A 27,823-nucleotide genomic window follows, 5' to 3' on the forward strand; every position below is an offset into this window, starting at 1 on the left:
AATATGTTTCCTTGTTGAAACAAAATCAACAAGACTTATTCTAAAACCTTTTTCGCCATATCCAATACCAATGTAACATCTACAAGGAGAACAGAATATCAGGACCTCATATGGAGGTGTTTGCTTTTAGTTCTATTCAGCAACCATTTAGGCTCTTTCTACAGGGAAATTCTGAGTTTTCTTTGGTCATCATAAGTATAGGTAATCGTGTTAATATAAAACTGTAATGATTTCATATTTAAGTATTACTTGCTGTAATTCTTCAGCTACTTTGCTAAAATAATTTTAGTCTAATATTGCTCTTTAATGAATTTAAAATATATTTCCATAAGCGCTGCTTCTAATATTTTTAAGATTTGTATTGTAAAATGTCCACAATCTATATTGTATTGGCAGTATTCAACAAAATAAAACCGATAACATAATCAACTTTGACTCAAGTCACACAGAGACTAAAAACGGTAAATAATTTAACTGGAGTCGCTAAAAACAATAGTGGTGCTCAAAAGACATTCATTCGGTCTCCTTACTAAATGTATCAAATACTAAATAAAATAGAAACTGTACATTACAATATGCACGTTCTGTTTCCTGTTTCGAAACAGGTCAACTGTATTTAAAACGAAACAACGATCAATTTAACGTCATACATTAAATTTTGTTAATGAAACGGAAATCACGACACAAATCAATAAGAACTTGCACAACATGCTTGATTTGCAGTAAGCACCCGTTCGGACAGTTAACTTTAAACAGAGCTCGTCAGCAATTTATTTTTGCCAAAAGATCAGTCCAGTCCACTCATGCGCCCTGTGCTCCCGACTCTCGGCAGTGCAGCTTCAGTTCCTTCATCACATGTCCCGTCAGCTGTTCTCCTTCACGTCCGCATGACCAGGGAGTGTTTACAATCAGACAACAGAACGTTAGCAGACAGAAGAGCCGCTTGAACTTCCAGGTAAAAGATACAAAGTAATAATAATTTCAGAACACATCTAGGAATAAAATACCCTATTCACTTTAAGGTTTACTTCCATGCTATCTAAAATCCTTTTTGTGTTTGTAACTACTGACCGCATGTAGGGCCTGGGAAAGAGGCTTAACTGTATATAGCTGACTCTCTTCCTGGTTGAATTGAGGGAGTGAGGATCAAAACAGATTTACCTTAGAAAAAGGGGTATGTTTAAACTTGTGACTTTGCAAATACAAATTAATTGTAGTATGTAATGGCTCAGTACGACATGGTAAAAAAATAAAAATGACGTGAAGAGCTCGGTTTACCATTAGGCACATTTAGTACGCTAGTTGTAGATGTACAGTGTACATTAATTCTACTGTACTTCAAACTTGAATCTGGTAAGAACGAACATAAAAATAGTGTATATTTTATAGGTTATTTTATAATAGTGCACATTATTTAGAGGCTAAACATTTTATCTGTGAAACGGTTAAGCTTCAATGAATGCAACTCGAAATAGCTTAAAAAGCAGATATAATTAATACTAAAAGTACAATCTCATAATTTTGTTGATTAAATGACCGAATATTGAAAGAAGTTTCAGACAAACATACTGTTTCTCCCATGTTTCCTGCAAACGTACAGTATTTGTATCTGATTTCAGTTAACTTTGGTACTGTGTATACTGGATGTCTTGGATCTAAGTTGAAAAGAAGTGAAATTCTCACAAACAGATGAAATGAAGTTAATACAAGGCATCTTAAAATACACTGAGTAATTCAGTTGAATTTATATGTAGTCCTTTATTTAAAAAAAATGTTAGAATAAAGACTGCCATTCAAAACAGCTTCATACTTCACACTGAGAAATTTATGATTTTTTAAAATTTGTTTTATCTCCTTAATGTTTCTCATATTTAAACCATTTTCATTAAAATGGCTTAGAATATCTGTAGAATTTGACTCCTTTTTCATTCATTTAATATATATTCTGTACTGTAGTGAGGTCAATCAATTGTATCAATGCAATGAGGATACAAGTTGGTGCTATTACTGTATTATTCTATTTTTTAATTAATAGAATAAACCAGAATCTCAGCACACCTAGCAGTTGCAAATTGCTTTATGATCCCAGTTCTTGATAGATACCTATTCTTTACCAAATACTTCTTATGTCTTCCCATTGTATAACCTCTGTCATGTACTGGGATTGTAACTTTGAATTATTGGGTAGGTTAGAGACTGGATTTTTTTCAGATTAAGTTTTTCTTCCTAATTTGCGACCATCTCATCTGACTGTTTCTGTTAAGCAGAAGAGGACTGAGGAGTATCCTTCAGGCTGTCTGGATTCAAATGTTTTGTTTCACCACAGGGTTTTAATTAGCAGGGCTTCTGTACAAATTTAACCTTTATCTAGAACCTTCACGTCTTGTGCCCTGATGCTAAGGAAGGTGTGAAGATGACTTCTTCAGTTAATGTAGTTCTTGCTGTAGGTCTCCTCGATGTTCCAGAGGGTGTGGTGATTTGGCTGGTGAGCCCATAGTCACAAGCCCCAGTTTAACAACTTAATGTGCTTGTTGCACTAATACTGCAATTAATGCGGAGCTTGTGAGTTGGACTCACAAGAACTTTGCTTCTACTTTGTACTATTGTACGCTGCTACTAGTTTACTGAAAAGTGCATCTAAATAAAATGATTTTGTACTTGAAGTTGCCAAGTTCAACTTACCACTTAATGAATTTTAGGTAAATACAGTATGTGAGCTATAAAATTAAGGTTATCAATAGCCAAAATTGAACAACCACTCTATCACAGAGAAATTCTCTTATGATCAGATTTGAAATCATACACTCCCACCTGAGTGTGCTAGGATTACTTTCATTAGTAAGAGGGATACCCACAATCAGCATATATATTTTTTTTAAGGTTAGAAAGCACATAGCTCAGCTTCTTTGTTGTAATATTCACAGCTGTCAAGTGGTCAGGCAATGAATGATAGAGCACCTAACTACTTGTAATTTATAATATTATAACAATAGTATATATAAACAGAAATATTTGTTGATTTGCTTTGTAAACGGCACCTTGGGATGTTTTTTTTCTTAAGATCTCTTAGTATTTAGTTTTAATAAAATGTCTTGTTATGGTTGTTTGATAATACATAATAAACTAAAAAAAACAGTAAAGTACATGCTTACATCCATTTTTTGTATTTTACATTATTTATATATCTATTTTTATTATTTATTATTTTGTATTATTTTTATTTATATATCTATTATTATTTTTGTTGAGTTTTTTGGGCTTTCTGCTCATAGTGTTTTTAATTGTAATTGCTTTTTGAAAAACAAGGCTTGTAAATATTAGTCAAACTTAACAAAGTTAAGTGGCTTTATTTAAGCATTGTTTTCCTAATTATTATTTGGTTACTGACGTTTATTGCTTATTTTGTGATTCTAAATTTTGTTTAAATATTACATTTTTGTGTTTCTGCAATATGCAACAATAGGAAACATTCATACATGCTGCACATGCAAGCATAGTGGAATAACACTTAGAATTTGGTTGTACTGAGCTAAATTAACATGGCCATGTGACTGTCAGTGGGCACTTGTGAAGTTCTTGGTGTGAAGAGCTAAAATCATGTGACTTTACTGATTAGTGTATAATCACAGAACCCATTGAGAAGAAACTGATAGAACACATTTTGTGTTGTATTTGTGCTGAATGAGTACTGCCTTCGACAACAGTCTAATTTTCAGCACGTTTGCAAATTGGTAGTACGGTGTAACAGCATGGTCAATGCATATTTGAAATCTGCAAATTCCATGGGGAGTTTGGGAATTTAAGGCTTTTCCAATTTAGTCATCTAATTCATTTAGAAGTTAATTAAGACCTTAGTTGCAAAGAAGATCAGTGACTCTGCACACTGTGGTGGGGGATCCGTAGTTAAACACTGAAGCAGATAGCAGGGCTTTCGAGTCCTGGTCCTTAAGTGTCTTGTCCTCCAGTTTTTGTTCTGTTGTAACTGAACTTTTGGTTACTTTTAATAAAACCTATAATTCCATTAATATTTGCTCAGTTAGACCTTTTTAATTGTTTTCCTCTCTTACACAGTAGGAAATCCATATTACCTGTTTTATTAAAAGTAATTTGAAAACTAACTTTTGAGGAGTTTGAAACAAGGTCTAATTAAGCAAATTACTACTTTAATTAAGGATTCAATTAAGTAACTGAGAGCTCAGCTGGAATGAAAACCAGGAAAAAGACCCAGAATCCCAGAACTGGGAAGTCCTAATCTTTTCACAAAACATTTCATTTTTTATATTCCTGTTGCACAGTGCCTAGACATAGAAAAATACAGTGACTGAAATAGCAGTAATCCAACATCTCATTCATTTATGCACCTTTTTGAAGACAAAGATGGTTATTACATTAAGGACATGAACTAAATAAATAGTCCTTAGGTTAGAGGTAACCAAAAAAGGTTAGAGGTAACCAAAAACTGGACTTTCTAGTCCTCTCCACTGCTTTGTTTTGCACAGATGTCTCTGGAATTGTTAATTAACGTAGTTAAGGATCTGGTTACATTGACGTTTGCGAAAATGGATTGGAAAGTCCAGTATTTGATTATGTCTGCCCTAGTTGAAAGTGATGTCATTTCCTCTTTTTAACATTTTCTCATGCAGAAGGAAAAAACATCTCTTTTCCTTCTTTGTACGGAAAGGCTCCAAAGGCAACTCTGGAAAATGACCTAGGGACAAGTGCATAATTTAGGTGAAATGTAAAAAAAACTTTGAAATCAGATGCAAGTCTAAATTTTTATTCATTATACCGTCTTACAAATCATAAAACATTAATTCTGTCATGCCATTGTGTGATACACATAAAATGTTTAATGACCATAATTTCAAACATTTAGAAATGTGCTTCAAAGTAAAAATTGAGTTATAAGTCCATGTTCCATGGGAGATATTATAAATATAACGTCTCAATTCATAATAATTTATGTTCACAAGGGTAATTTGGTATTGAATCAAGTTACATGCAACACATTAATTGTAATATAGAGGTTGTTTCTTTCTTAAACTTTCTCTGACTTGCATTCTCCAGCAAAACATAATATTTGGTGGCAAAGCATTTTTCTATTTAATAATTTTCATACCTTATAAGATATATAGAATCATACATTTCTGCTCTTATTGTTCTAAAAAATATAGTACTAAATACCTTCTGAAATAGGAACTGCATGGAATATGACAGAATAGTGTCTGTCAAAGTGAAGCAGTCTGAGAACTTCACTAAGCACTATTTTGTGGTAAATTAAGGAACCCAGCATAAAAGTGTAATGTTGTGTAGGTGGTCAGCTGCTACAGAAGTCATGCTGATTTTACTGTATATAAAATGCCAATGTTTGTGCATTCATCAATAAAATAGATTAGCACCACAAGTTACTTTTTACTACTATATGACTTGATTTGATGTAAAACCAAAACAGTTTGCTTTTCTTGAGAAAGTTATAATGCCAAGTGGTACAATTGCATGAAATCAAACACCATTACACCCCAAACAAATTAAAATTTAATGCAATATACTGTAGTAGTACTGGTTAGGGCACTAGGTTCCCAGCTGGCAGGGTGCTGGTTCAAGTTCCCTCTCTGGAAATAGTTGTTGTACCCCTGAGCAAGGTATTTTCCCCTAATTGCTCTAGCTGATTTTAAAATGAGGACTGTTGCAAATAAAATTGTGATGGACTTGTGTCCAAACCAGTGAGAGTTGTACTACAGTGCATGTAGTTTGCTTAACAGTGCAGAACCCAGGATAAATGTTAATGTTTATGTTTAATACATCAAGGTAAGGACATACATATTTAGAAATTATAAAGAATTATCAGAGGTGATGCTAAGTAGTTGGAAGATCTCTTGTCTTTTGTCTTCTGTCTTGGCAAAGTTTTGTCATCATGCTACAGTAGATTTACAACTAGAGTATGAGAATACCCAAGACAAACTTGAATTATTAGTCCAGCAATGCATGACTTTCAGACCATTCTGAAACAACCCCCTATGGACATGTTTAGCAGTTTTTTCCTTGTCTAATTCCTTGTCTTTCCAATGCTGTGTAATGCTGCTGTTTTCTCAAGGGGTAGTGTAATATTCACTCAGCTTCATTGGATATGGTGGTATTTATTGTATGTAGCATATTATACAGTGCATTTCTTAACTGCAGTAATACCTGTTCTCTATGAATTTACGTTTTCAGGTTTTTCATAAGGGCGTATTTATAAGTATTTGAAACTATTCACTTTCTGCATATGAATGGTATAGGACCTTTAAGCAGGTACAGTATAGGACCTTTAAGCAGGTATGAGACCTTTAAGCAGGTATGGCTATTTGAAAAATGCCATCACTTTTATGTAGGAATTTATTTTATTAAAAAGTTGCATTAACAATATAGAATAAAAAATTCATGAAAGTTTTTTTAGAAAAACTGAGTTCATAATGAGTTTCAAATGTTTACTGTAAAAATCTCAGGGGAACCCTTTTGCTAAATAAATTCATACATAAATGGTATAATATAAGAGACAGCTTGTAATTTACAGACTGAATTTCAAAACAAGAAACCATATGAAAAGGAGCTCCATTATAATGTAAATACAAAGGCTCCAACTTCTAAACAGTTGAAAAATTGTTATGCGCATGTTTTGTGTTTATATACATTTCTGTATATACATTTCTGGACAGTTTTTCTTCTGTAAAGATACTGTGACAGTACATTTAATTAAGTCATACTTTTAACATATGAATTAAAATGTTGTGATTTTAACTTTTTGTGGCTCAGTCTTCATTTTTTGGAATTACAGTGTCTGTTAAGAAGTAGATATTAATTATACAAAATATGATGAATTTTACATTTTAAGTTTTTTTTTTCTATGTTGGAATTGAAATTGTAGATGTTAAAAGGTCAATAGATTACACTGATATTTATATTTTGTCTTGTCGAATGTAGTGTGGAGGTTGGGGAAAACAAATAAAAATTTGTGATATTATTAGCCTGTGTATCACATTTTTTTTTGATAGTCCACATATTGTAGATTGTACAGCAAGGCTTCTAAAATAAGATTTATACATTAGAAGTTGTTGATAATCATTTACTTATAAATATAGACTTTTCTATATGGAATGGAATTTGTAAAACAATAATCAAAATATGTTTCTCCAAGTAGAGTAAAGTCTTAAATATATTCAATTTTCAGCCAAAAATTCTGATTATTGTTAAGATAGCTAATGGAGGAACAACTGCATTGTACACACAATTCACATTACTTGACATGAGATTGTGAGGAAAGTAATCTTTGTGTGTTTTGGGCCAAGCCTGACATTTATTTAATACTTTATTCCTTCCCATTTGATAGTAGCACCATTACCCGGTTTGTGACACAAGAAATGTAAATTCAGGTTAGCAGAACAGTTGCACATATATTTTGTATGATATGTTAGGAATATGTCCACCAGAAGGGTAAGTATGTTTGCTGACACTAAGACATAAGAATAAATGTCAGTCCTTGTCAGTCCTTACGTTTTGTATGCAAAAGCCTTTTGTTCATTGGAATAATTTGCTACTAAAAGGTACATTGTGGATATTTTCAAATTCTATCATATGTAATAAAATACTTTTAAAGTTTACGATATTTAATTTACTGGTTTTGTGAAATGTATTGATGCATTATAAAAGTTTAATTTTTATATCTTAAAATTGTCATATTAAATAATTTAATTTAAAACTCTTCTAAGCTCAATTAACATAAATATTAAGAATCTGATAGGGTGTTCAAGTATGCCAAGTACACATTGTGACTGAAAATTGCAAATAACTGAAATGTTTGTCACTTTATACACAGCATCAAAACAAAAATAAAATACAGTCTTAAACCAAGAAATCAAACATTTAGTAGGCATCTTGTTGGCCTCATGAGACTAAATGATGCAGCAATTCCCAGGGTATCACAATTCCTGTGCACTTTATCCTTTTCCTTTCACTAATTTAAGAAATTATTTCCCAAGGAGGGTTAGGGACTATGTAGAAGTTCAAAGCCATTAATGTGATGGTGAGAAGGGCAAGACAATCACTGGTCTGAAAACAACTGGGCTGTGGAGACCTTCTCTGTACCCCTTATCTAAATAAATGTTCTTGAATTTAGAAAATTTTGTGGTAATAAATGTTCACTCATTTTTTCTATATTATCAGGAGGAAAAGTAATGAATGTAAAACATTTTACAAATGTATTTGTGCAATAGACATCATGTTGGACAATTGTAAATGGGGCCATTCTGAGTGGTCATAACTGACAGAACATTGTTTGACGTTGTGTACAAATGACGTTGTGTACCTTTAGGTTTTTAAAAAAATATTTAATTTATTAACTGAATACACACAATATCATACATGAATATTTAGCAGATTTAACATAACACAGACATTAAACATATATGACTCCTGGGGTTTTAAATTAATGGTATAAAATATATTTCTATTATTTTATCTTGGCCGGGAATTTTGTTTAAAGGCATTGGAGACTAGTGCACAAGCAATTTTTCAAGATTACCGCTAGTTGTCAATGTACTTAATCAGAATACAAAATAAAGCAAGAAAAGTACTACATATTGCTAATGTAGAGTCAATATGTATACCTCTTTATGTTTAGACACATTACAGTTGTTTAGATAAAGAGCTTGAGGCTAAAAACAATTATTATTATTGTTAATTTTCTTTCTCTTCTACCCTTTAGAACACAAGGATTCAACACAAGGGTTACAGAGGTAAGAGCTTTACAGTTTTTAGCTTTCATGCTTGTATTCATCTTCTGTTATAGGGATCAAAACAAACTTACATTACGATATGATCAAATTGAAAATTTGTCACATTAGGGGCAATATATTATTATTAAAGAAATCATGTGCTTCATTCATTTAAAGCCCTCATCTTTATTAAAGCTCTTTGTTGAATGGTTATACTACAGGAATACTATGTATAGTTTTGACAGGTATGGGGGGCAGGTAGAAATGTTTTTTTTCTACACAGAATGAAGAGTTTATGGAAATATATTGGATGAAAGCTGTCCCCAAAGCAACCCTGTATTATGTTGTATATAACCAAAGGGCTCCATATTCCTTTAATATTGATTAATTCTGTCTATCTGTCAAATACAAAGAGTTTACCCCATTTTTGTAAAGAAAAAAGAGTTTTGATTTCTGTTGCACTTTTGAATGGCTGTGGGTAGTGTTGGGATATGTTACATAATCCCTACAGTAACCTACTAGATGGCATGCTGAATTGTGAATCGAGACGTTCAGTGACCTTTCTCAATGTGCTTTAATGTTGTTTTAGTTAACTTCATTTTGCAGCATTTTCCTCCATGTATATCATGATGCCAGTCACATACCTGTAGCACCTAGTAGACTTATGAGCCACCTTGTGTTCGAACATGGTTTTTGTTATGGACAGACCCAAATGTGCAATAACTTGTCGCTCAGGTTCAGGTCACGGAGGCTGTTCCTCCTATTTATGCCCCACCAGGTCATTCTCCACATGAGCGTTGAGATCTACAGTAGAAGACTCTGCACAATTAGGTGCACGAGTCAAACAACAGTCTGAGTTTTCCTTGCTGCAACTTGTAGTTGCATTGAGAGTGACCTTCTTGTTTACCGGGACAAACTACAACTCTGTGGCACCCAGCTGGAGATTATTAAGTAGTACAGGAACCCTGATGAAGAAGTCTAGTTCTAGAGCCAACGTTGTACATAGAGGTTAGACCAGGGGTGGGCAAACTTTTTTGGCCCAAGGGCCACATAAACATTTGAAACCGTATAGTGGGCCACTTCAGGCTGATGTTACAGATAGCCTATGCCCTATATAAGTTTAAAATCCAACATATTCATACTTTCTGTATTCGCGTTTCTGTTTCTCTTTAGAACTAGGCTCCGTGTCCTTCATGTTTTTTACTCATATTTAAAAACCTCTTAATTACGATCATGTAACATAAACAAAAAACTCTCAAAATGACCACTATTAGAAACATGAAACACCGAAGCCGTGGTGAACTGGTACACTGCTTACAAACTGCCGACTCTCGTGGCCAGTGTCATGTGACACAGTCTAGTGCCTTCAAATCCGCTAGGTAGAGCGTGACTCATACATTCTGTGTGCACGAGCAGCGGGTTTTGCTCGTAATAATTTTTTTTGACTGGCGATACCCGAGACACCCCTGACTGACGATGGAGCCTCCCCAAGGTGGCGCGATGCATAGTTTGGAATCCCTAACGTTTGTGCGCCATCTAGCTGCACGAATAATGAAATGTAAGAAAAAACAGCACCAAACAAAGTGGAATATGGCGAATATTTACTAATTTATTTTTTACCTCAAGGGCCGGATAAAAGTGGTTGGCAGGCCGGATCCGGCCCCGTGGGCTGTAGTTTGCCCACAGGTGGGTTAGACCAACCATGTCTAGATGGTACCTTTTTAGTCTCCTGCGCCTTCTCTGGCTCTTTCCCCACCAGTGAAGTGATGTTCCATCCCAAGAGCCGGTTTCCATTGCCAGGTTTTAGTCCTTCCAGATGTCCTACAGTATACATGCCCGTCACGTGCCTTGCCTCGCACCTGGCCCATGTCCTTCATTGTGCGGTTGGTAAGGCTCACAAGATGGCTCCACAAGGTGGTCGCTGGCGAACACCACCCTAAGACATGGCTCCAGTGGTGAGTCCTGGCTTCCCCAATCGGGGCAAGGTTCTCTCAACTTGTAATGGAAAATGAACAAATGATCAAAACAGGATTATTTGGAGCAGTGTAGATTCTTCTAGAGATTGGTAAAAACATCCATACTGGGAATGTCTGACACTATACGTCAGCTCCATGGCCATACACTGCATGTCTTTAGTTCTTTTCTTTGTTATCTGTATAATAACCAGCTGGCATGATTAGATACTTCAGTAGGCCCAATTTAATGTTTTGTTTGCAACACATTTTTTTTTATCCTAAGCACTGCCCATCATAAGCATACATAAATAATTTCTCATTTATGTGTCCCTAAATGACTGTTGGTGAAATGTTTGATTGAAGAAATAGGCCCAGCCCTTGGAATTTTGTAGTGTATTTTCCCTTTTCGTGTTATACAGTAGATGCATGTATCTCATGGATACAATGAGCCTCATTTGCTCTAAAAGGGACTGGGTAAATGTTAAATGATCCTAGAAAATAACTTAAGTTCATGACTGGTTGATGTTATCCAAGTCTTCACTGGAAAATATGTTTTTCTTTTTCCTTTTCAGGGAATTTACATTTTATTTTGTTGTTGAACATTTGCATTTCAGGAGTTCTTTATGACTACCCCAGGCTAAGAGATATTTAACCTCTTTTCTTTTCCTACGTTCTTATAATTATTTGGCATTCATTTAATTTTAAAATCACTTTTTTTAGTTATCCAGGCACTGGTCATTTGGGGTGGAAAATTGAAAATGTGAACGATGTATGTAAATTTAATTTCACTTTGTATAGTCGTACCACCGTACAACCAGTACCTTCGTTGCCAAGGGAGACCGGACCCATGGATGACTAAAATGCTCTTTTTATTCATCAGCATGATTGTGGTGATTCAGAGCAGCAGCCTGCAGGTTAACAACACAGCAGATGGTAGACTAGGCCAGGCAAGCTGCATAGACAATGAGAAGAGAAGAAGCAAACTAGGGCAGTGTCTTTGACACCAGGGGATGAGAGCATTCTTATCTGTAATCTGCCTCTCATAGGGGACACAGGCAGCAAGTGCATAACTCCTCATTCAACAAAAAGAAAGATATTTACTCTTGTTTAGGGAAAACTTAGTAACCAGATACAAATACAGTGGAAGTAAAACAGATTGCTTGTGTATAGAGTTTTCAATTTATATGGCTTTTTAGATGAGATTCCTGCATGCTGTAAATTACTTTGTCTTGAAATTTATTAAAAATGTTTAAAGAAGCCTTCTTTCAAGGGTAAAGTAAAGGGGTGTTCACAATGGAAAAGAGTTAAGTCAAATTTGAGCACATTTGTGATGTGGCTGTATATTAATTGTGTAGACATTTGAAGTCGTGTTGAAGTACTGTATTATTAAGATGATCTGATATTGAACAGATGTGTTTTTCCATTTACAATGCAAAAACGTTATTCAATTTATGTCTGGTGAAGTTATGATGTATGGAAGATATTATGTTCCAGGTATTGTAGTTCTAGATTTAAAGAATTTGACATGCCTCTTGTGTGACCTATAAAGAAAACTTTTATGTATGTTAGTAGTAGAAACACAACATATTTTATTTTTCGCTTGGAGCTTTGTTTAAAAAATGACTTTGACATAGGGCTGGGCGATATGGCCAAAAACATTATCATGATAAAATTTTCATATCAGTCGATATCGATAATTATCACGATAAATGTCAAATCATTATTTCTTTCAAGTTTAAAGGCAGATTTTTTCTCCTGAGTGAAAGTTGAAGAAACCAGACAGTTAATTGGTAAATTAAACAACTTTTTATTTTAAGAACACAACAAACACTTGCCAAACAGCAGAAACATTAAACAAATCTGTTAGCTGCCCGGTCTGCAACATGCACGCGCACTCGCGCAGTATTTTGTGTGCATGCGCAAAGCATAAACATATATATCGAACATTTGTTATATATAAGTTATATCGAGGAAAATTATATTGCGATAATCATCGTTATCGAATTGTCGCCCAGCTCTACTTTGACATTCCCAATTTTCTTGCACATTTCTTTTGAGAAATGTTGAGGAGCACCATTGTTCTTGGTTCTCATTATAAATGTCAAAAATACTCAATTTTTAATGATTTTTTTAAAACCATACATTCAGGAAATAAACTACCTCCATTGTTTTGAGAAGTAAATGAATTTGGGATATTTTGCTGTCCAGAAATTGTCATATTGTTAATTTTATCTTTGAGGCCTTTAACTTAGCTGGGAGTGAGTCCTATAGAACCATAAAAAGTGAGTATTAGAAATGAAGCAAAATTACTTGAAATGATGCAATATATGTAATCTTAAAATAAATAAGTCATAAAAATAAATAACTTATGAAATGCAATACAGGATACTGTACATAAGCAGAAATAGTTCAATAATTCATGAGAAAATATACCAGGATCTTATTTTAAAATCTGAAAGTATATCCATGTGTATTACATATACAATCATTTCTACTGGCAGTGAAAAATATACTTCTCCAATGAAAATTGGGTTTTGCATTTTTGCAAATATAAAATTATCCGAACTGTAAAAAAATACTATTAGTCCTGTAGCTGTGCTATTTGTTTCTGTGACTTCTTGTTTGGGCTGCTTTGTGGAATTATTTATCTGATGATTTATTTATGCATTTCATTATTTATTTATTTGATTATTTAGTAAATTATTTATCCATTGAATTATTAATGCATCTTCATGACATGTTTTAAATTATTTATAACTTAATTTTGAGATTATTACATTTAGATGCAGTATTGTTATAGAATAAGATTAGACTTTCACATCATTCAGCAGTAGAAAATTAAAGTTACCTCTAAGGCTTTTTTACATTTATTGAAATGGATGCCAAATTCTACCTATGATATCATTTGCAATGAATTCATACTTATTTCAACAAATAAGGCAAACTGTGCTTTACATTGCATTATTCCATTATTTAGTACAGTCTTTCTAAATGACTAGTTTTTAAAATAACTTTACAATCAACTTGTAAATGGCTGTAAATGACTAATGACTGGAAGTACATTGGATTAAGTTCTAAGCGCCTAGAGTTCTTAAAAATTATTTCCTACAATTTTATGCTACTTTGTGAGTAGAGTCTTATGTGTGAATATAGTGCTTCCTGGTTTGCCAGTTTGCTCTATCAAGAACTTCACTGGGTTAACATAGGCCTATATTAAAATGTGTTAAAATGCTAAATCAGTTATGCTTCATAAAGCTTATGTGGCACCTGTGATAACGTGTCTGTTGCAGACGGATGTCATTGCATATGTATGCAATAGGTCTGTTAGCACAAATGCAAGGAAATACAACAGAAGCTGATATCCAGGTTCATTAGGACTGATGCTGGGCATCTGGACTCAGAAGAAGAATGACCTTTAAGAGTCTGAGTATAAGTAGAATTGTTTAAATTCTCGCATGTTTACCCCGTGATTGTATGCAATTGGTTCAAAGACAAAAATGTTTTTCTTCAGCTGCAGCTAAATCATTAGAGAACAGTCAGGATCCTACTTTGGCTGTAAGTATAGATCATTCTATTTTAGAGAACCATAGCAGTTCTGTAGACCTTTAGTATACAATATAGGAACTGAATGCCAGGGATAGCCACTCTTTTTTTTCCACTTTGAAGGACATAAAGCTGAAAAAATACAAAAATTAATGATAGTCCTAATAATGATGAAGATGGTTTAGTAATATGGGGTGGATGTTGACTGTTTTGTTTTGCTTAATCTCCCTGTGGAAGGAGCTATTCATTCTCTCTCCTCTGCAGTTTCCCACCATACAGCTCCTTCCCTCTTTAGCTTGCTGTTGCCAGTCACTAATTTAAGATCTTTGGCTGTTATTGATCACAGATCTGCTTATTATTCCTAAGAAAAATGTCAGAAGATTACATCCAAATTGACTTACAGTTCTGGACATTTTAGTAAAGTATTGACTGAAGTCCTTTTGCTTAAGGGTACAACTGAAGTGTCCCACCTGGGATTTGAAACCATAGTTTTCCAGTTAATACAAAGTTAAAAGAGTTTACTAGATGTTAACAATCTTAATTTATTGGACAAACCACTTAATAATCAAGAAAATTAAGGAAAACATCCTATCCAAAATATCCAAATACAATATTTGTGATGTAGTGATCTTTGGAAAATATCAATACATGCTACATGTTAAGGAATAAATGAATTATTTATCTATTCATCTTTTCATCAAAGCAACTGTTTTACAGCTGTACAAATACCAGTTTACTTTTCTCTTTTTGTACATAGAAATTGCTATCTGCTATACTAATTTGGAAAGGATGCCTTTTTAATAAGTCATTGATCCTAGTTGGATAAATCATTGATCATTATCTCTCTCTGTATTTGCAAGATTATCGAGGTGTTAACAAATATTACTGCAGAGCAAAGAATTCTGAATACTTGAGGAAGACAGAGTAAAATCCTAAAATTGGCTATATACTGTACAAGAAAGACTGATATTTTGAACTTGTCTTTTTTTCTTTAAAGGACATTTCTATTCATTTATATACGTGTTTGTCGATTGTGGATAGTGTAATTTACACGATTATCTTTCAGCTCATCAGTGGTTAGTAAGTCTCATGTAATTCTATTCTGTAATATTCTGGATACTGCTGCTATTGTATTTTGTTTAAGCTCAACTCTTACTCTTACTAATGAATAAAAAATAACATACTCTTCTCAATTTCCTGTGTGACCAATCAGCCATTCAGTTACAAAGTTTTCAGAGAATGGATGCAAAGAACTAAAGCTTATGTGTATTGAGGCCTGTTTTGTACTCCTTGTACTTGTTCTGTTTTTCTTAAAATTGGATCAAAATGGTGTGAAATAAATTACCATCTTTATAGCAGTGGGCTTCAGAAAAGTTTAGTTTGAAAGAGACAAGTTTGTGTTGCTACACACGAATGTATTTTTTCACGGTCCACCTACACACGAACGTATTCTTTCACGGTGCACATACACACGAACGTATTCTTTCACGGTGCACATACGCAAGAACCTATTCTTTCACGGTGCACATACGCACGAACGTATTCTTTCACGGTGCACATACGCACGAATGTATGACTTTCGCGGTGAGCGGCGAATGAATCTGTTATTTAATTATTTCTATATCATTCCCATTTTCACTCAGGGCTCTGTCATTAGCTGAGCTACTTTGTGTTTGCTACGTCTTGGTTTTCTTATGCCGGTTTTTCTTTTTTCTCTACCTTTTTGCACTTGGTTACTTATTTCAGTGCTTTCCCTGTTCTTTATCACTACCGCTCTGCAGCCCATGGTGCTGGGCTTATTTGTTGTGTCTTTCTTTACTTTGTTGGCTCCCCTTTTTCTTTTGTTGTGGGGTTTCCCACCTCGCCGTTGCCTGAGGCCTGCTTTCGGTTAGGTGTGGCTACTTTTTCACCTCACCACATCATTACAGTAGGTAGATGCTTCATTAACCTAGGTGCACTGTTGGTTAAGAGGCTAGTATGATCAAAGAAACAGATTAAAAGGAGCAAAGGTCAAATCCACAGTAATACATCGACAATGTACATTTTCACATTGTAATGTAATGTACAAAATAATCCCTTTTTGGATAGCCTTTTGGTCTTGTACTGAATACATGGATGCCACAGTGAATATTTCCTTTTGTTTTTTTCATTCTAAGCATTTCACTTGTTTTGCCAATGAAATGGAAAACTAACTCTATTAATACCTAAAATGGCAGATTATCTTCAATGTATGGTGAGTTTATATATCTACTAAGCAAATAGATTGATATTATTTCTGCTAAATACACATTTGTGATGACAAATGCCTGAGGGGAAATTAATGCTCATAGTGAACTGGAGCTGTGTCAGTTAAAAATGCATTGAACTGTATTTGTGTAGTGCGTCCGTTTGGAATAAAAATAATGAGATGTAGCTTTTCATGGAACTCTTGACATTTTTATATTGATCTAGGCTACTTTGAGTTATATGTTACCTTCTTATAGCTTCCAGTGAAATCATTTACTGTGGTAAATTATCGTCTCGTTTATTGGAGTAGTTGTACTTTTACGTTTAATAGGACCACCATTTATGTTATGTGCTATTTCTTGGTCTACAAGAACATTTAGCTAATGGGAAATCCAGATAATGAGTTTTAACCTAAATTTCAACATTCATTCTGCAATGGATAACACTAATGGAGATTTCAATTGCTCTTCACAATACAATCACCTGTGAGTTAAAAATCCTGCTGTAATGTGTTCTGACCATCTCCCTGAATCAATGATTGCCACATTGCTTTGGCTAAAAGCCAGCTCTTCACCCCATGGGCGTTGACTTTGTGGAATCTAGCAGTTACAAAAACTTCAACGTAAAGGGGAGCTGCAATGCTATGTTTACATTTTGGGGTTATAAAGAACGGGCATTGATGAATACATTTCAACACGCAGTGAAAGTACAAAATACACAGCAATGTGTAAAACCTCAAAGTTTCATCACAAAATAGATGAAATGTCCAGGTATGCATAGCGCCATATTGCCATTCTGCACCTGGTTTGAGCACAAGTTTCGATTCGGTATCGGAAATGAAATATATTTCCTATTGCAAACTGTCAGACTTATCATAGAAACTCCAAAGCAGAAAAAAATTAATACACATGTCCAATCCCACAACGACAATATTTGAAAACTTTTTCTGTTGTAATAAAGAACATGCTTTAGACCAAGTGAATTTTGCTGCTGTATTAATTTATATATAATTATTTATATGAAACAACATATACTAGATGACAGGTTTTTGGATACTTTATCTGATTTGAATGAGTGCAATTGAATTGAATTCAACATATCGACTTCGAGATGGTTTTGCCAATAAATACTACTTGTGAGCTTTGCATGCAAATCACAAACATTTCTGCAGTGACTATTATATGTTGTGCTGAAACTTGTCAAGAAACTTGTCGATGGGACTAACATTAGTGCCTCTGTTTATTACCCATCTCTTGGCTAGTTGAATATCCCTTGATAAGGAAACAGTTTGACTTTCTGCTGATCCAGTCCCCTGTTTTGTGTGTGACCACTATATTATGCACAGCCAAATGTTTCTTAGTGAGGCATTATTTAAAATATATATTTGAGTTAAGAAAGCCGGAAAAGGATTTACCATGTTTGGAGTCCAAACAACTTTGCTTATGGTTAATTGTGAGCAGGAAGGGACGTTTTTATGTCACAATTTGCACAAACTCTGGCTCTTGTGGTGAGATGAGGGGTTTGCAATAACATGGCGACTATATGGTACTTTCCCAACGTTTACGATTTTGTGCTTAATTCAAAATTTGTAAAAGTTTGCTATACCGTCAATTAATTTATTTTGTTACCTAGATTTCATAACCGGACTGAGAAATTGGGACTGCAATTCTCCTTTAAGGGGAAGAAAATCCTTTTAGTTTTAAAGATGTTTTGATTTTGTGACTCTGTAATGAACCAAAATTGGCTGGAAACTCGGTTACCACCAATAGGTCTCCAGCACGTTGCCCGTTTGTTGACAAGGATGGTGACACAAGGAGAAAAGCCAGTAGCAGCTGTTAACTGGCTTTTCAGATATTTCAGAAACAAGGAGAGCAAAATTCAGACCTTTAGGCCAGTGGTACACAAAGCTAATTAATTAAGAGCTCAGTTGCAACTAAAATGGGAAGCACAGTTATTTTCTTCAACTGGGAAAACCGTTCTGGTGCACTGCTGTAGTAACTAATTTAAGCTCTCAGTTTCTGCTTCTCTGAATGCGTGTCCAACTCATTGTGTATAAAAACAGAAAACATGAAAATCTAGCCTCAAATCTGAATGTGGCTATGATTGGGGTTTCAAGCTTTACTTGAAAAGTCAAACATTAGAATAGTTACAAATGAGAGAAAGCCATTTGGCCAGTCTCCCTTATTTGGTTGCTTTTTGCTAATTGATCTGTGGATCTCGTCCAGCCATTTCTTGAAAGAAGCCATGGCATTAGCTTTGGCAGTGTGGCTAGGAAGCTCACATACTCCCACCACCTTTTGTATAAAAAGTGACTCTTAGCTTCTTACCTTTAAATGCACTTCTCATTTGTTTCCGTTTTGTCTCCTTAAATTCATGTTTCAGTATTAATTTACAGAAAGTATGTAGCATTGCCTTTGAAGCGTTTTGAATACTCTGCTTGAGAGTTCTTTTAGCCTGTCAGTAGGATATTCCTTTAATATCGGAAATGTTTCTGGTTGCTCTTCTCTGTACCTGTCCCAGAGCAGCAGTATAGTTTTGCAACATAGTAACCAACATTGTACAATGCTTTCTATGAAGTAGTACTCAATTTCTTCATACTAAATTATTATACAATTTAACTAAGCATCCATGTTTTGTGTATCATTGGAAAAATGTTCTAAAGGTTCCATGTACAGTATGTGTTTGGTAAAACAAAATCATTGAAGCTAGTTTTACTGTAATACATGCTATAGAAATTATGCACTTTGTTCTGCCCAGTGTGATTTTTACTCCCAAGTATTTGAAGTCCTTTGGTTACATTATAACGGTACTCATACTTTTAATATTCCCTGCATTCTATGCCTAAATGTAATTTTAATATACAATAGCAGTAAATCATAATTATTATTAACTTGTCCTTCATTTTCCATGCAGAGGAACCTTACCTGTAATGGTCTACTGGAATTCTCTTTGAGTCTGCTGCTGTTGTGGAATTACAGTACATAACAGAAAACTGAAACTGCATGCAAAATGCATGTTGTTTTCTTTATAGTTAAGTGTATATTGCCTTCGCATTTTAATACGATTAAAAATTGTGACTTATTTTTAGTTTTACTGAAAAAACTTTTCAGTCTTTAGATATTTGTATAGTGCCTTCCTAATTTTGTTAGTCGGACAAAAAGTTCAGTTTCTTGAAAAGTTCAGAGTTATTCATTTTAAGAATCTTGTAGACAGCAGTTAATGTCAATGTTTATTTTTTTGGGGGGGCATAGCAGTATTTTAATTCCTTTTCATACAGAATTCATTAGAGGTTTCTATTTTTTGTCTAACTTTAAATCTGTTTGTATTTATCAGTTTACCCTGTTGCGGAGATTAATATGTTTTTGCCTTTAGAAATATTTCATTCAGACGTTAGTCTTTTAAGACTGTTTTTTTGGAAGTGAAAACTCAGGTATCTAGGTGTTTAATATCCCAAGGATTAGAAGATATATCTTGCACCTGGTGCTTCAGTATATCTAATTTATGATCCATGTAATTTATTTAAAAACAAGTCTTGAGTAATTGTTCCTCAGCACTTATGATTTAAAACTTAGGAAAAATTCTTAGACTATAAAAAGTAGAGTAGACAGTAAATCAAGAAATTTATAGTAAAATGTATTTTTGTCTCCTAATCTCGTATTCGATAATGAAGCATTCATTATGATTATTTTATAGGACTGAAGTTTTTAAAAACTAAAAGAATGCATTACTCAGTGTAATGAACAGATGTTGTGGCAACAAGCACATACATTATGCATAAAAAATTATTTCTATTTTGATTGTAGATGCTGATTTATTGAGACAAGGCTAGCTTACAACAGTAATGGATTTAGGATATGCTTTTGTTGTGTTATTTCCATAATTAATACTTGGAGGCTAACACATTGTATATGCCTTGTGTTTGCAAGTATGGAAGTAGTGCAGCAAGGATAATAGATACAATGTAGGTTTTAACCCTACCAGACATGCAGCATTGATGGGAAATAAGAGCTAGAACCTTATTTTTTTTTAGATTTAGATTTTCTGGAATGTTGGTGCTGTTCTGCCAATAATATAACTACAGGTGTGTACAAGGCAAATAAAAGATCCTCTTATTTAGTCTGCCCCCCTTAACGATTGTGCATTCTTATCGTTTAATCTTATATTGTGGAATATGACCATAAAGGAGTACAATTATTTCAGTCAACTGAGCAATCAATCTTTACTTGCTATAGCACCAGTGCCATGGAGCGCTTTACAGAATCAAATGTATTTAACTCCTTAAGGTCAGTTTGTGCTCTTGATTAGAAGTGGATGATTTTGAGATAGAACTTTAATTTAATTAAAATGTTTCAGTTGCAGGCTCAAACAAAATGTACATAACAGTAGCAAACACTTGAGTAAGACAAGAACCTCAAAGACTGCAAACATAAAAGCTGAGCTGATGTGAACAAAAGAAGAGAGATTGTTTTGATATGCCTGTTCTGTGTATAGGTGTTCTGTGATGATGTTTTTTAACCTTATCAAACACGCAGATTTGGTGGAAGATTAAAGCTACAACATTTTAATAGCAGTAGTGTTTTATTTTGTCTTTGTTTTTCAGTAATGTTTTGGATTTTTTGATAGTTTCCTCATCAGTGTTTTGAATCAAGGCTTTGTGCATAGACAGTTTTTAAAGGTGTTTGAAATCCGTTGTTTTATTTTTCTGTAGCCTTAATATTTGGTTTTGGGTTTACACCTTTTAAGTGTAATTCTAGCCAATATTTCAGCATATGACACAAGAGGCATTCTTATGACCAATTGTTTCAAGGGCTTAAGAAATAATAAGCAACAAGATCTCTACCACTCCTGTGTAGTGGTTAACATGTTACGTTTTTTTACGTGTTAAAAGGCTGGATCTACCAGCTTCACCATAACACACAGTGTTATCTGTGTTTAATGAACTAAACCCAAACATGCCACCTTCCCATTTATACCCCAGTTTCAAATTGCCAACTATAAATTCACACTGCTCACACAGACTAGGCATGCTAGAGACCACACACATCCTCTGAGTGTTGAGAGCTGCCAAGGCATTTCCTCCTTATCACACTAATTCCTGAATGCAGTGAAACAGTGGAAGTGTAGTGCCTGAAAGAGAAAGGTCCAACAACTGCAGCTCAGAAGCTCTTTCCTGCAACACTTTGCTGTTGATTGGGGTTGCTGTTGTATGACAGGCCAGGTACTGTTGCAGTTGCACTCAGATTTGTCAGGACTTAACCACTGTCAATATCCAGTAACATAAGTGCAAAATCAAACTAGCTCTTTTTGGGGGGATACATCAGATCATGTCCTTCATTGCTGAGGCATCTCAAATGGAGCTGTTAGAAGTATTTTTAGTCTGTTGCTCCATTGGCTGATTGCCTGCAAGATCATGATGTCAGATATTGTACCTGCAATTTTTTTGCAGGGGAAAATTGTTTTTTACACTTTTAGATTTACTTAAATTCAGATTTTTTTTTCATTTTAGGGACTTGTAGCCTACATGAAAAGCAGTTTTGTGACAATTCATATCATTCATATGAACATCCAAGGAAGTGGACAGATTTCAACATTTGTGTTTTACTTACCTGTAATTACCAAATCATTACCAAATGTTCAGTAGCCTTTCAGAACTCAAGCTTTATTAATTGGTTTCACAAAAATAAAAAGACCAAGTGAATTATTAACATCACTGAGATTGGGCCATGTCTTTTAGTCTGCTGCTATAGTCAGATTGCATTACAAATTAAACCACTTAAAATATATAGGTCTGTAAAGAAAAAAACAGCTATTGACATATTTATTTCTTCATTTTAAACAGTACATTAAAAAAGGCCTAAATAGTGATTGGATATAAATTAAGATACTAGTGCACTTATTGAAATTAATCACAGCATTTGGTATTGGTTTTCCATTTCATATGAGCTCTGATTGCTCATTATTATTAAAGCTTAAAAGCAGATGTGTGTTGTTGTATTGGAGGAGAACAATGACATAGATCTCAACACTACATGAATGTCTTTCTTTAGCACAGTTAGTATTCTAGTGAATATAAATGATCCTGCCTACAGTTTTTTTACACCTCCTTATACACAGAAGTGCAAAAATAAATCAATGATGTTATGCCAATAGGCAATATTTAGATGGGTAAAAATTGCATTAATCATCATATTGCTATTGGATAGCTTTTATAGTGCTGGAGATTTTTTTTTTTTGTCCAAGAAGCTACAGGCTTCTTGACCAGATGTTTTGTCTCTTTCTGGGTTGGATCCTCGATCATTTATTGGTATCAGGATTTGGTTGTGTTCATCTTGTTTTTTTTCACTTTCCCCTTGATCATTTTTCTAATTCTGAAACGAAGGACATATTGCATTTTTTAAACTGAGCCATTGGTGCTTGTTGCTCTTGCATATTTATTGAAGTCAGATGAATTGCTGCTATTTTTCTTCTATAAAACACATCATACTTTATCATAGGCTTTTTCTTCACTGGATTAAGTCTGTTAGAGAAGCAATTAACAACATGTGTGGTCTCTGTGTTCGTCATTATGCACTTGTATGATTTTGTACTTATCTTTGGTAGAGGAATATTTAAAGGTTTTGTTCGTCTGTTTATATTACTTTTACATAAACTGAGTTTCTCAAGTACCTGATGAGAATTAAGGCAAAGTATAGAATTTGTAGGTTGTGTAAGACTATTTTAATGACATATGTATTTGATCTGGGTGGTCAAGTTAAATGATTTTTCAAAGTTACTGAGATAGTAATTTAAAACATCTGCACAGTAAGACCTCAATTTCAGACCCAATGCTATTTTGACATCTTATATTAGTCAGTCTTTTATTATAAATACAAAATAAAATTGTGATTTTCACTGAGACTATATACATTTCTTTATATTCAAGATTTCATTTTCAGTGTGTTCATTAAACAAATTATGGTTCTTGCAGTCATAGATTTCCGAGTGTTTCCAGCAGGTGGATAAGTTGTGCTGATTTGTGCAGTGTATGTTTTCCACAGTTAAGCATGCGCCAGTCGGCAATGTGTTCTCCTTTTTAAAATTCAGCTTCCTCCCTGCTCTTTGTGATGTTTTAAGCTATTAAAACTGACTTTACTTGTTGTCTTGGAAATTGCACAGGCACAAGGCTCAAGGTTTCCCAGTATATTTGATGATACATTTGGTATACCTGAATATCCCCGTTAAGCCAAAAATGAAGAGAAGGCATTGACTTTGTAGTATTATACAATGTTTAAATAGATAAGATAATGTGCCATGGGAGAGAGAGGAGGAAGGCTACCATACAGATCTTAATTATTTTTTATGTGTGGTCTGTTGGTCAATTAGTTTTCTTAAAAACTGGAATCGCTAATTATTTTTATTTTATACCTAGCCATTTTAGAATTTGTATGTGACTCAGCTTTACTACTGCATCTCCTGTACAGCTCTGGAGAGAGTGAGACACGTAAACATGCATGTTCAGCACATCCTCCTGCAAAGCCATTCGTCATTTGTAACATGTATGCTCATATGTAACAAGCTCGAGAGTATCTTACAGGGGAGAAACTGCAGAATGCACCACTCACTGATGTTGCTGTAAGGCTATAGGCACTTAGAAAGTCACGAAAAGCTGAGCAAGCTATAGATGACTAATTCCGGTCCTATTCCTGCCAGTACTCTTTCAGTTTTGTACTGCTGCTTAGGGAATCTTGGTCACAGATGGGTAGGAAATGCACGTGCAAATTCCAATCCTTATGTCAAAGCTGGGGGTGGGTTGTCACTCTAATACGGTTACTGCCTTGATCAGACTTCGGGATTTATGTACATGTATGTGTAATGTACGCATGAAGGAACAAGTAAAGGTTTATTCCATGCTGAAAAGAGAAGCAAAGAAGCACAATATTTCGGTTATGGAGCCTTCTTCAGGTGCATCATCAAAGAAGCAAAGGATTTTTATGGTTAACAGCTCCATATCATCTTCCCCTTATAATTAATAATAATAATAATAATAATAATTGCTTACACTTATATAGCGCTTTTCTGGACACTCCACTCAAATCGCTTTACAGGTAATGGGGACTCCCCTCCACCACCACCAATGTGCAGCATCCACCTGGATGATGTGACGGCAGCCATAGTGCGCCAGATTGTTCACCACACATCAGCTATCAGTGGGGAGGAGAGCAGAGTAATGAAGCCAATTCATAGATGGGGATTATTAGGAGGCCATGATTGGTAAGGGCCAATGGGAAATTTGGCCAGGACGCTGGGGTTACACCCCTACGTTTTACGTCTCATCCGAAGAACGGCGCTTGTTTACAGTATAGTGTCCCCATCACTATACTGGGGCATTAGGACCCACACAGACCACAGGGTGAGTGCCCCCTGCTGGCCCCACTAACACCTCTTCCACCAGCAACCTTTGTTTTTCCCAGGAGGTCTCCCATCCAGGTACTGACCAGGCTCACACCTGCTTAGCTTCAGTGGGTTGCCAGTTGTGAGTTGCAGGGTGATATGGCTGCTGACATGATTAACCTCTTCAGATCCCTCAACTCCTTTACCTTTACTATTTACTTGCTGCAGATGAGGATAAAAAAACAAATCATCAACACACTCACTACCTCCAGCAATCCTAGTCTTGTTGTTACTATACCCCCAGACCTCTCCCTTTCACAGGATGAACAATCTCTTCTCAGCAAAGGCCTCAGTTTTGTACCAGGCCCCAAGATGCTGGACATCCCCCAAACCCAAGTTGACATCAGTCGCTTATACCGCAGGATCTGGCTCATAGCACATTTTACTGATGACTTCTCAGCATCTCGGCAGCTGATAACCTGGTATTGATGCCTTTAACAAAATCGATCAGAAACAGAGCTGTTAGATCCCCCTCCTCCGGCCATTTTCTGTCAGTAGATTATTTCATTAATGCAACAATCAAGCTCCCAAAACCCTTTCCATACCCAGGAAACACAGTTTTAACCTCACCCCAGGAGTACTTTTAGGTGCTCCAATTTCTCCGCGATAGAGACAATATTGTCATCACAGTGGCAGACAAAGGCAGCTCTGTTGTGGTGTGGCAAATAGACCTAAATATCAAAGCCTCCTTTTTTCCACATCTGAAGAAGGCTCCATAGCCGAAACGTTGTTTCTTTTCTTCTCTTTTCAGCATGGAATAAACCTTTACTTGTTCCTTTGCAGCCTATCCATGCTGATGCAGCTACCTACTTGAATTTATGCATCTTTAGTTGAATTATTTTAATATTTAAGATTTATTCAAATGATGGTTTGAGGAGTACATTAGTAGGTGGTACTAACCTTGAATTCCATTAAAACAAAACTCTGTACTTCTGTTCTGGATGCTTACATCTAGTTGTTTGCTGTTGAGTATATCAACAAGGTCATGTTGTGAATAGTTGGCCAACACTGGGTTCTGAAGTTACTAGTACTGAAGTTACTAATTCTCACAAGTGCAGAGTGTAAAAGAAGTGTTGTGTTGTCAGCAGTAACACTGTTCAAAAGTAGGGCCTGTCATGTGAACACATTATGTGGTGGTATAGTAAACTCTGAATTTAGTAAAATTAAAAACAAAGTCCACACGTATTGTACATTCAGCCCAATACCCTATAGAGCTGAATGTAGTTTGGCTGCATAGGGAAGAATTAATGATTTGAAGACACAGAGTTGGTAAATTATTTATTCTGGCCCTGAGGAAGCTGAAAAGCTGAGTGAAAGACTAATAAATCATTTGTGGTACTGCTGGTTGTCACTTCCAATTATTTTTGAAGGTTTTGTGATAAACTGCAGCACCTGCCTGATATCCCCACTCTACCCCTTAGTGCTGGCAGGGCAGCATCTTTGGTGATTATCACAGGTAACTTCACCGAAACTTCTGTCTAACTAAATGAAATTAATCTAGGTTATTGTTCATTTTCTTAAATGTGTATTCTCTGGTTAGACTGATAGCCCAGTGTCATAATGTGTACCTGTATAAATGTATCTGTTCATATATAATCAGAGAAATCATGTAGATTGTTAGTGTGGTGTTTTAAGAAAACTTTTCCTGTTGCTTGAGAAAAATATCTGGAGTGTACACAGGCAGTAGACAAAAAAAAAAGTCACTTAATAGGGCTGAACAACTCATACAGCCAGTATCGCCTGTTAGCACCATGGCATAGAATCTACCAACATCAGGAATATCAGCAGGAGGGATGCAGCATCATTCTTCCACAAGAAAATCTGTGAACTCTCTGGCATTGTCCAAAATATCCCATAAGTAATCAAATGGGTTGAGATATGGTGTTTGAGAAGGCCATAACTTATGGATAACATGCTCATCAACCCATTAAGTAACCACACATGCTCTGTGAGGGCATTGTCGTCCTGGAAGGCATTTCTCACAGCAGAAAAATGCTCAACATGACGAGAATGCGATCACACAATACCACAGATTATATACACAGTCTGAAGCACACACCACAACTATGTAGAAGCCCTTGTTTTTAAAGTACAGTGCCTTGCAAAAAAATATTCAGACCCTTTCTATAATATCCCAATCTGTGATGTTACAAAGTGCTGTATGCACAGTTTTTAAACTTAATATTTTATTCAGAACCTGAATGCTTAAACGTAAGACTTCTGATAGTAAGTTAAGTTACAGTAAAGGCCAACAAAAACCTAAAGTGGAAAAAAATTGAAATATTGATTATATACTGTAAGTATTCAGAACCGTGAAGTCAGTATTTGGTGAAAAACCTTTGGCAGCATCAAGTCTTTTTGGGTAGGTACCAAATTTGCATGCTGGTTTTCTTCAGTTTTTACCCATTCTTCTTGGCAGATTTGCTGATGCTCTCACAAGTTGCTTGGGGGGGGGGTGGTCACTTATGGGTAGGAATTTTTAGGTCTTTCCACGGGTTCTCAATAGGATTCAAGAGAGGACTTTAACTGCATCACTCAAGGATATTGTGAAGCCATCCCAGTGCAGGTTTGATCTTGTGTTCTGGGTGATTCTCTTATTGAAAGATGAATTTTCATCCCAGTTTTAGGTCTGTAGAAGACTAAACCAGGATTTCCTTTAAAATTTGATTCTACTTTACTCAATCCATTTGCCCCTCAGTCTTGACAAGCTTCTGAGTTCATGCAATTGAGAAACAGCCCAATCACTTAATTCTGCCGCCACCATGCTTGACTGTTGTTGCCTGGGTGATGTACTGTTATTACCACTATGTTTAACATTTTGCCTTTCAACCACAATATTCTAATTTTTTTCTCATCTGACAAGAATTGTTTTTTTGCCATGTTTGCAGTATCACTTAAATATCACTTTGTTGCAACTTC

The 27,823-nt window shown here is 35.0% G+C and overlaps 1 protein-coding gene across 2 annotated transcripts in view; it reads left to right on the top strand.

The window, feature by feature from the left end:
- The first annotated feature begins 872 nt into the window (after positions 1-872).
- Positions 873-27,823, top strand: part of tbc1d5 (TBC1 domain family, member 5) — a 225,090-nt gene continuing 198,139 nt past the window's right edge. For both annotated transcript variants that reach the window (XM_088929043.1, XM_088929045.1), the window contains exons 1-2: positions 873-955; positions 8,741-8,771. The gene's annotated coding sequence lies outside the window, so the exon portion shown is untranslated. The remainder of the gene's footprint in view (positions 956-8,740; positions 8,772-27,823) is intronic.

This window comes from Atractosteus spatula, chromosome 12 (assembly GCF_055471065.1).
Source record: "Atractosteus spatula isolate fAtrSpa1 chromosome 12, fAtrSpa1.hap1, whole genome shotgun sequence".
NCBI lineage: Eukaryota > Metazoa > Chordata > Actinopteri > Semionotiformes > Lepisosteidae > Atractosteus > Atractosteus spatula.